The sequence below is a fragment of the Ornithorhynchus anatinus genome, chromosome 3 (assembly GCF_004115215.2).
Source record: "Ornithorhynchus anatinus isolate Pmale09 chromosome 3, mOrnAna1.pri.v4, whole genome shotgun sequence".
Taxonomy (NCBI): Eukaryota; Metazoa; Chordata; class Mammalia; order Monotremata; family Ornithorhynchidae; genus Ornithorhynchus; species Ornithorhynchus anatinus.
The window spans coordinates 51,583,103-51,589,786 of NC_041730.1; the positions used below are offsets into that span (position 1 = coordinate 51,583,103).

Consider the following 6,684-nt stretch of genomic DNA (forward strand, 5'->3'; position numbering starts at 1 on the left):
AACGATGACAGTACACACGGATTTCACCAGATTTCCTTCCTGTGGTAGATTTTAAGTTTGGGCAGCGATGTGTCAATTACATTACCTTATATGGACCACTCCCAAGAACTAGTTCTGATTGGAGGCTGGAGTAACGGACGACGCAAGGGGATTGGGTAGGATTTGGGGCGCGCGCTGGAAGCGTTGCGGTAGAGTGGAACGGGGAAATGCTTGCAAATCAAGGTACCAGGTTTGGATGGCTTGGGGCTGTTCGTCACTCATACCCCCCTGGAGTGAACGGACGGGCAGCCACTTTCTGCCCTTCCCTGCTGTCTCGGCTCGCTCTCTTGAGTCTGTTCATTTCTACACCAAGGTCACGAAACCCTCCCTTGCTATTGCGAGATCAGAGTCCTTTATCTGATAAATTCTGTGACAGTTTTGCCAACCACGAAGGGACCCTTGTGCTCAGGATTCTCCAGGAACCGGGCACCCAAGCGCGCTCAAAGGAAAACTGTAAGTAAACCTGCTTTTAGGGCCAGGATACCCCTTCCTTGAGATCTCTCGAGCCTAAGTTGGAGCGCCTGCGGGTTGATCAGTTAAGCGGGTAGAATTCTCTCTGTGTTTCACAAAGAGGGGACTTCTCCGGGTTTGGAGAAGGGCATCACTTTAGGATATGTCCTAGTGGGCTCTGGGAGACTCCCAGAGGGTCTTTCCTGGTTTAAGGAAAGGGGCTTCCCGTTACGGGGAAGGAAGCGGTCTCATCAGTCAATAGACAACTCCTTTATTCAAAAGTTCTCCGATCCTGGGATCAAGATCACCGTCCGTGAGAAAAAGAAAAAGAAAAAGGAATGATGAAAGAACAATTGAGATGAGGCCGTGACTCTTGGCCTAATTCAACTGATCACCAGGATCTCTATTTTTGGCCAAAAGGGGGTACTTTGGATCCTACGGCCCTGCAGACTTTGTGTGAAATTCTGATCTACCTAAGACCGGATAGAATGTGTTAATTGGTATTGTTGGGCAAAACTGTCAGAGAGATTGCCGGCTCCCATGAAAACCCAGTCTAAAAGCCCCCTTACTAAAATTAATTCAAATGCACCAGAGAAGGCAGATGCTGAGTGTCCCTTGATAGTCCTAAATTGTGGTCAGTCCTCGGCATTCCCAAGAAAATCCCCGGACTGCCCAGTCTTCGGACCTTCCTTATATCCACCTCTGCCGGTCTCCCCTCCCCTGCGACCGCAAGTTTATGGTGCCCCTTCCACCCTCCCGGCAGATCCCTCCCTTCTTTCCCCAGTGTAAACTTCAGGACACGCTTAAATGTGAGGAGGAGGGATTCACGCTAACTATTGGGAGTCTCCTTGGTAAACCGGATCTGCTGAGCCCTAGGAGCCAAGTCTTCCTGATGGTAGTTGCTGAAGTCCCCGTGGAAACCGATGACCCCGTTTCGCTTACTTTGTGGCCAGGCCTTTATAGCTCTGGTCTGACAGATGTGGATTTCCTCCGGGGAACTGCACCCGTTAAGATCAATACCCTGCACCATAAATCTCCTCCCTGTGTCCCGCAATATCCTATGTGCCCTGAGGGCTGTGCAGGGTTGGATCCAATTATCTCTGAGTTCTTGGAAAACAAAATTTTCCTTGAGTGCAGTTCTCCCTACAATTCTCCAATGTTGCCAGTACGTAAACCTGGGAACCCCCCCACTCTCCCCCCCCCGCCCCCCCCCGTACTCGCCGCCCCGACTTACCATTTCATACAGGGCCTGTGGCACATTAATGCTTATGTCTCCCCTAATCATGTAGTGGTCCCTAGCCCAACCTCAGTAATTAGCGGAATTAGCTCACAGGCTCAGGCATTTACCTGTATAGATTTGACCGGGGCGTTCTTCACTATCACAGCATCCTTTACCTTTGTACCTTTGCCCATACCTTTTTGCCCTTACTTGGAATAAACGTCAGCTGACCTGGATACAATTGCCCCAGGGGTTTGTGCATTCCCCTACTGTCTTTTCCAGGGCCCTAAATTTACAAAGCTTTTTTACCAGTCCGGTTTCCCAGTGGAATGGAATGTTTCAATATGTAGGTGATATTTTCATAACTGGGGAATCTGAGGAATTGTGCAGGCAGAGCTCTCTGATGCTTCTGCAACATTTGTTTGCTATTGGCCTCAAGGTTAACCATAAGAAGTTGCAGTGGTGTCAAAGGCAGGTAAAATCTCTGGGGTTCATTCTCCAGGCAGGGGAGAGAGTGATTTCCCCTAGTCATGCCAACTTCATCCAGACCTAGCCCTGGCCCATCACCAAGTGAAGTGTGAGCTTCGGGGTTTCCTCAGAGCGGCAGGATTTTTCTGGGCTTGGATCCCTGAATTTGGACAGATAGCTCGTTGGCTCTTTCAGCTCCAGAAGAAGGAGTTCCTGGCCCTCTTGATTGGTCCCTAGATGCGGGGTCTGCCTTTCACAACCTTAAAGTCAGCTTAAATTCAGCCTCTGCTCTAGGGCTGCCGGACTATGAAAAACCCTTCTTACTCTATGTGCATGAGAAGATGTGGGGGTTGGGGGGGAAGGTGTGTCCTCCGGCGTCCTCTGCAGAACAGTGGGACCTCAGTGCCGCCCAATTGCAAATTATTTCATCCATCTCGACCCAGTGATGTTGGGACAGATCCCCTATATAACGCTGTATTGCTGCAGCGATCCTGCTTTTAGAAAAGGCGCAGGACATCCTTCTGGGCCCCAAGGTTATTCTGTGTACTCCACATGATGTAGTCCTTTTGTTACAGGGTGCTGCTACACAGTCACTGTCAGTTTCTCGTTTAACCCGGTATGAGCTGGCCTTGCTTGAAAATCCCCACGTTCAAGTGGAAATGTGCAGAGTTTTGAACCCTGCCACACTCATGGACCCAGATCTCCTGGCTAGGGGTGGGGAGGAACACAATTGTGAGGAGGTGGTTCAAAGCTTGGTGGTGGCCCTCTCTCATACTCCTTTGGAGATGGCAGCTGTGGATTTCTTCACCGATGGCTCTTCTTTTATGGACCAGGGCAAACGCTACACTGGGGCTCCGGTGGTCACCCATGATCCTGTTTTATGGGCCAGATCTCTCCCTTCCTTGTGTAGTGCTCAGACAGTTGAGCTTGAGACTTTGATTCACTTCTTTCACCTGGCTAAGTGATTGCGTGCTAATATTTACACACATTCCAAGTACAGCTTTGGCATTTGCCATGCCACAAGTGCCTTGTGGCAGAGCCGAGGTTTCTTGACCTTCGGAGGAAAGGCAGTAGCGAATGGTGAGCGAGTATGCTGCCTTTTAGCTGCCATCAGATTTCCTGCTGCTCTCGCTGTTATCCATGTTAGATCACACGCCCGGGGAAAGGATTCGGTTAGTCTGGGAAACCATAAAGCTGATCAAGCACCTCGCTGGGCTGCGTAACATGATTGAAGCCAATCCTGGAACGCAAAAGGCTTGGGGGCAAAAGTGTAATGAAGAGCCTTTGAAGCCAAACCTGGAATGCAAAGGCTGGGGGGCCAAAACAGGAACGAAAAGAGTTTGGTGCCAAACCTGCAAGGAAAAGACGGATGGGGGCCAAAACTGCAAAAAAAACGGCTTGGGGCCAAACCTGCAATGCAAAGGCTGCGGGGCTCAAACTGAAATGAAAAGAATTTGGGGCCAAAATGGCAAGGCAAAGCTGGGAGGAGCAAAGCTGGAATGAAAAGGATTCGGGGCCAAACCTGCAAGGCAAAGGCTGTGGGGCCCAAACTGGAACAAAAAGGGTTCGAGGCCAAACCTACAGGCAAAAGCTGCAGTGCCCAAACTTGAACGAAAAGTGTTCGGGGCCAAACCTGCAATTCAAAGACTGAGAGACCCAAACTGGAATGAAATGTGTTCAGGGAAAAACCTGCAAGGCAAAGGCTGCGGGACCCAAACTGGAATGAAAAGCGTTCAGGGCAAACCTGCGAGGCAAAGGCTGCAGGGTCCAAAGTGGAACGAAGAGGGTTTGGGGCCAAAGTTGCAAAGCAAAAGCAGGGGGTCCCAAACTGAAACTAAAAGAGTTCAAAGCCAAACCCCACGTCCACCGCTTGCCAACTGTGTGACTTTGGGCAAGTCACTTAACTTCTCTATGCCTTAGTTACCTCATCTGTAAAATAGAGATTAAGACTGTGAGCCCCATGTGGGACAACCTGTTTACTTTGTATCTTCCCCCATGCTTAGAACAGAGCTTGTCACATTGTAAGAGCTTAACAAATACAGTAAGTATTATTATTATTATTATTGGAAAGCAAAAGTTGGTAATGGTTTGGAAATTAAGTTTGTTGGAAAATATGGCCTGGGGAATAGGAATCAAGACAGAGACTGACATTGATTTCTAATAATAATAATAATAATGTTGGTATTTGTTAAGCGCTTACTATGTGCCGAGCACTGTTCTAAGCGCTGGGGTAGACATAGGGGAATCAGGTTGTCCCACGTGGGGCTCACAGTCTTAATCTCCATTTTACAGATGAGGGAACTGAGGCACAGAGAAGTTAAGTGACTTGCCCACAGTCACACAGCCGACAAGTGGCAGAGCTGGGATTCGAACTCATGAGCCCTGACTCCAAAGCCCGTGCTCTTTCCACTAAGCCACGCTCCTTCTCCTTCTGTGCATCAGATGATTTTTTTACTGCCAACACCTTCCCTATCCAACCTAAACGATGACAATACACATAGATTTCACCAGATAGACTATAAAGAAATTGAGGAGACTATATTGTCTATATATGCAAACCTTGCAATGCCCAGGCCCAAACCTAGACCAAAAACTAACCCTATCTTTACCTCTAGCCCTAGCCTAATTACTACCCCTAACACTAACCTAAACCCAAGCCCTAGCCCTATCACTATTCCTAATCCTAAACCTAGCTCTAGGTCTAGCCTTAACCCTAACCATAACTCTCACCCTAGGCATAGCCTTTAGTTCTAAAACTAACCATATACCTAACTTTAACCTAGGTCCTTACCCGAAGAGTAGGCCACCAAATAGACCTAATGCTAAATTTATCCTTAACCCAAAAAGTAACCCTAGCCCTAACCCTAAATTCCCTTTTAACCCTAATGCCAACTTTCTATTGAATACTAGGCCTAGGCCTGGCCTTCAGCCTGCAACTGATTATAGCACTAACCCTAAGCCAAACCTTAACCCCAAATCTAACTCTAAATATAAGATAAACACTAGCTTTAACCCTACTACTAAACATAACAATAGTCTTAACTTTAACTTTAGGGCTAGCCCTGGTCTTAACCCTCACTCTAACCCTAACCCTAATTAGACCTTTCCTGACACCCACCCGAGCACTCACCCTAATCTTAACCTTAACATTCAGACAAAGTTCTAGTCCTAAATTAAACTATAGTGTTTCAGATTGGGTATAAATTATAGTTAGGTTTAGTAGATATATGTTCAAGATAGCATTTAAATTAAGGTTAAAGCTAGTGATAGTGTTAATGTTAGCTCAAAGTTTGGAGTTAGATTAAAGGCTAGGGATAGGAAGAGGACTTATGTTAGAGCTAGGATTAGAGTTAGGTTTAGGGTTAATGTCAGATACACCTTTTAGGGTCGGTCTTAGGCCAGGGTAAACCTCGGTCTTAGGCTAGGGCCAGGGTTACATCTTGCATTGGAGCTAAAGGTAGTCCCAGAGGTCACTCTGGAGTTAAACCTAGGCCAGGGCTGGCAGCACCTAGGGCTACAGCCAAGGTTAGGGGTCTGGCCAGGACCAGCGTGAAGCCCAGTGTTCTGGAGAGTACTCAATCTAGGGTTGTCTGGACTTACCCTGTCGGGGAGTTTCTGGCCCCTAACGATTCCATAGGCCCATCTCTTCCTGAAATCCTCACTTCCTTCTGAAATCTTTCTGGAAGTGTCCCCAAAGAGCTTTCATGGTTATAATAGAGAAGTGGTTTTCCCCTGCCTCCTTCCTTGCAATAAACCTGAGTCTCTGCCCTCCACTCTCTCCTACTTCACGAAGAATCCATTTGGCATTTTGTGGCCTAAATGATTCAATATAAGTGTCTTTACCAGAATGGAGTGAAATACACTCACTTAACTTTCTTATTTAGCAGGATGGAAGAAAGATGGCACATGCAGAACTCTAGATGCATAAAGGATGAACACCACAGAGATGGGAATCAGTGTAGTTATCTGCTGTAATTGGATAAGTACTGTACAGGATATTGAATATCTGGAATGCCAAGAAGAGGTCATTTGACATTTCGTGCCAGGCATGTTTCAATGCAAGTAACTTTGACAGAATGGAGAGAAATACACATTTCCTCAACTTTCTTAAAGAGCAGGATATTCATTCATTCAATTGTATTTATTGAGTGCTTACTATGTGCAGAGAACTGTTACTAAGCGCTTGGAATGTCACTTCGGCAACAGATATAGTCTCTGCCTAACAACGGGCTCAGTCTAAATGGGGAAACGGAGAAGAAAACAAAACAAAACAAGCTGTCTGGTGGCAATATCAACAAGATAAATAAAAACATGGATATATACACATCATTAAGAAATAGAGCAATAAATTTTATATAAAAATATTCACAAGTGCTGTGGGGAGGGGAAGCAGGAAGAGCAGAGGGAGGGAGTAGGAGAAATGGCGAGGGGAGGAGGGGCAGAGGGAAAGGGAGGGCTCTGTCTGGGAAGGCCTCCTGGAGGAGGTGAGCCTCAGTAGGGCTTTGAAG

The 6,684-nt window shown here is 47.1% G+C and overlaps 1 long non-coding RNA gene across 2 annotated transcripts; it reads left to right on the forward strand.

The window, feature by feature from the left end:
• The first annotated feature begins 248 nt into the window (after positions 1-248).
• On the forward strand, positions 249-6,283 carry LOC114809973. Of its 2 annotated transcripts, none has more exons than XR_005659817.1 (2): positions 249-492; positions 6,061-6,283. It is a non-coding gene; the product is annotated as an uncharacterized LOC114809973 (long non-coding RNA). The 2 variants fall into 2 exon arrangements; XR_003757736.2 differs by having other exon boundaries at positions 6,064-6,283.
• Positions 6,284-6,684: the final 401 nt, after the last annotated feature.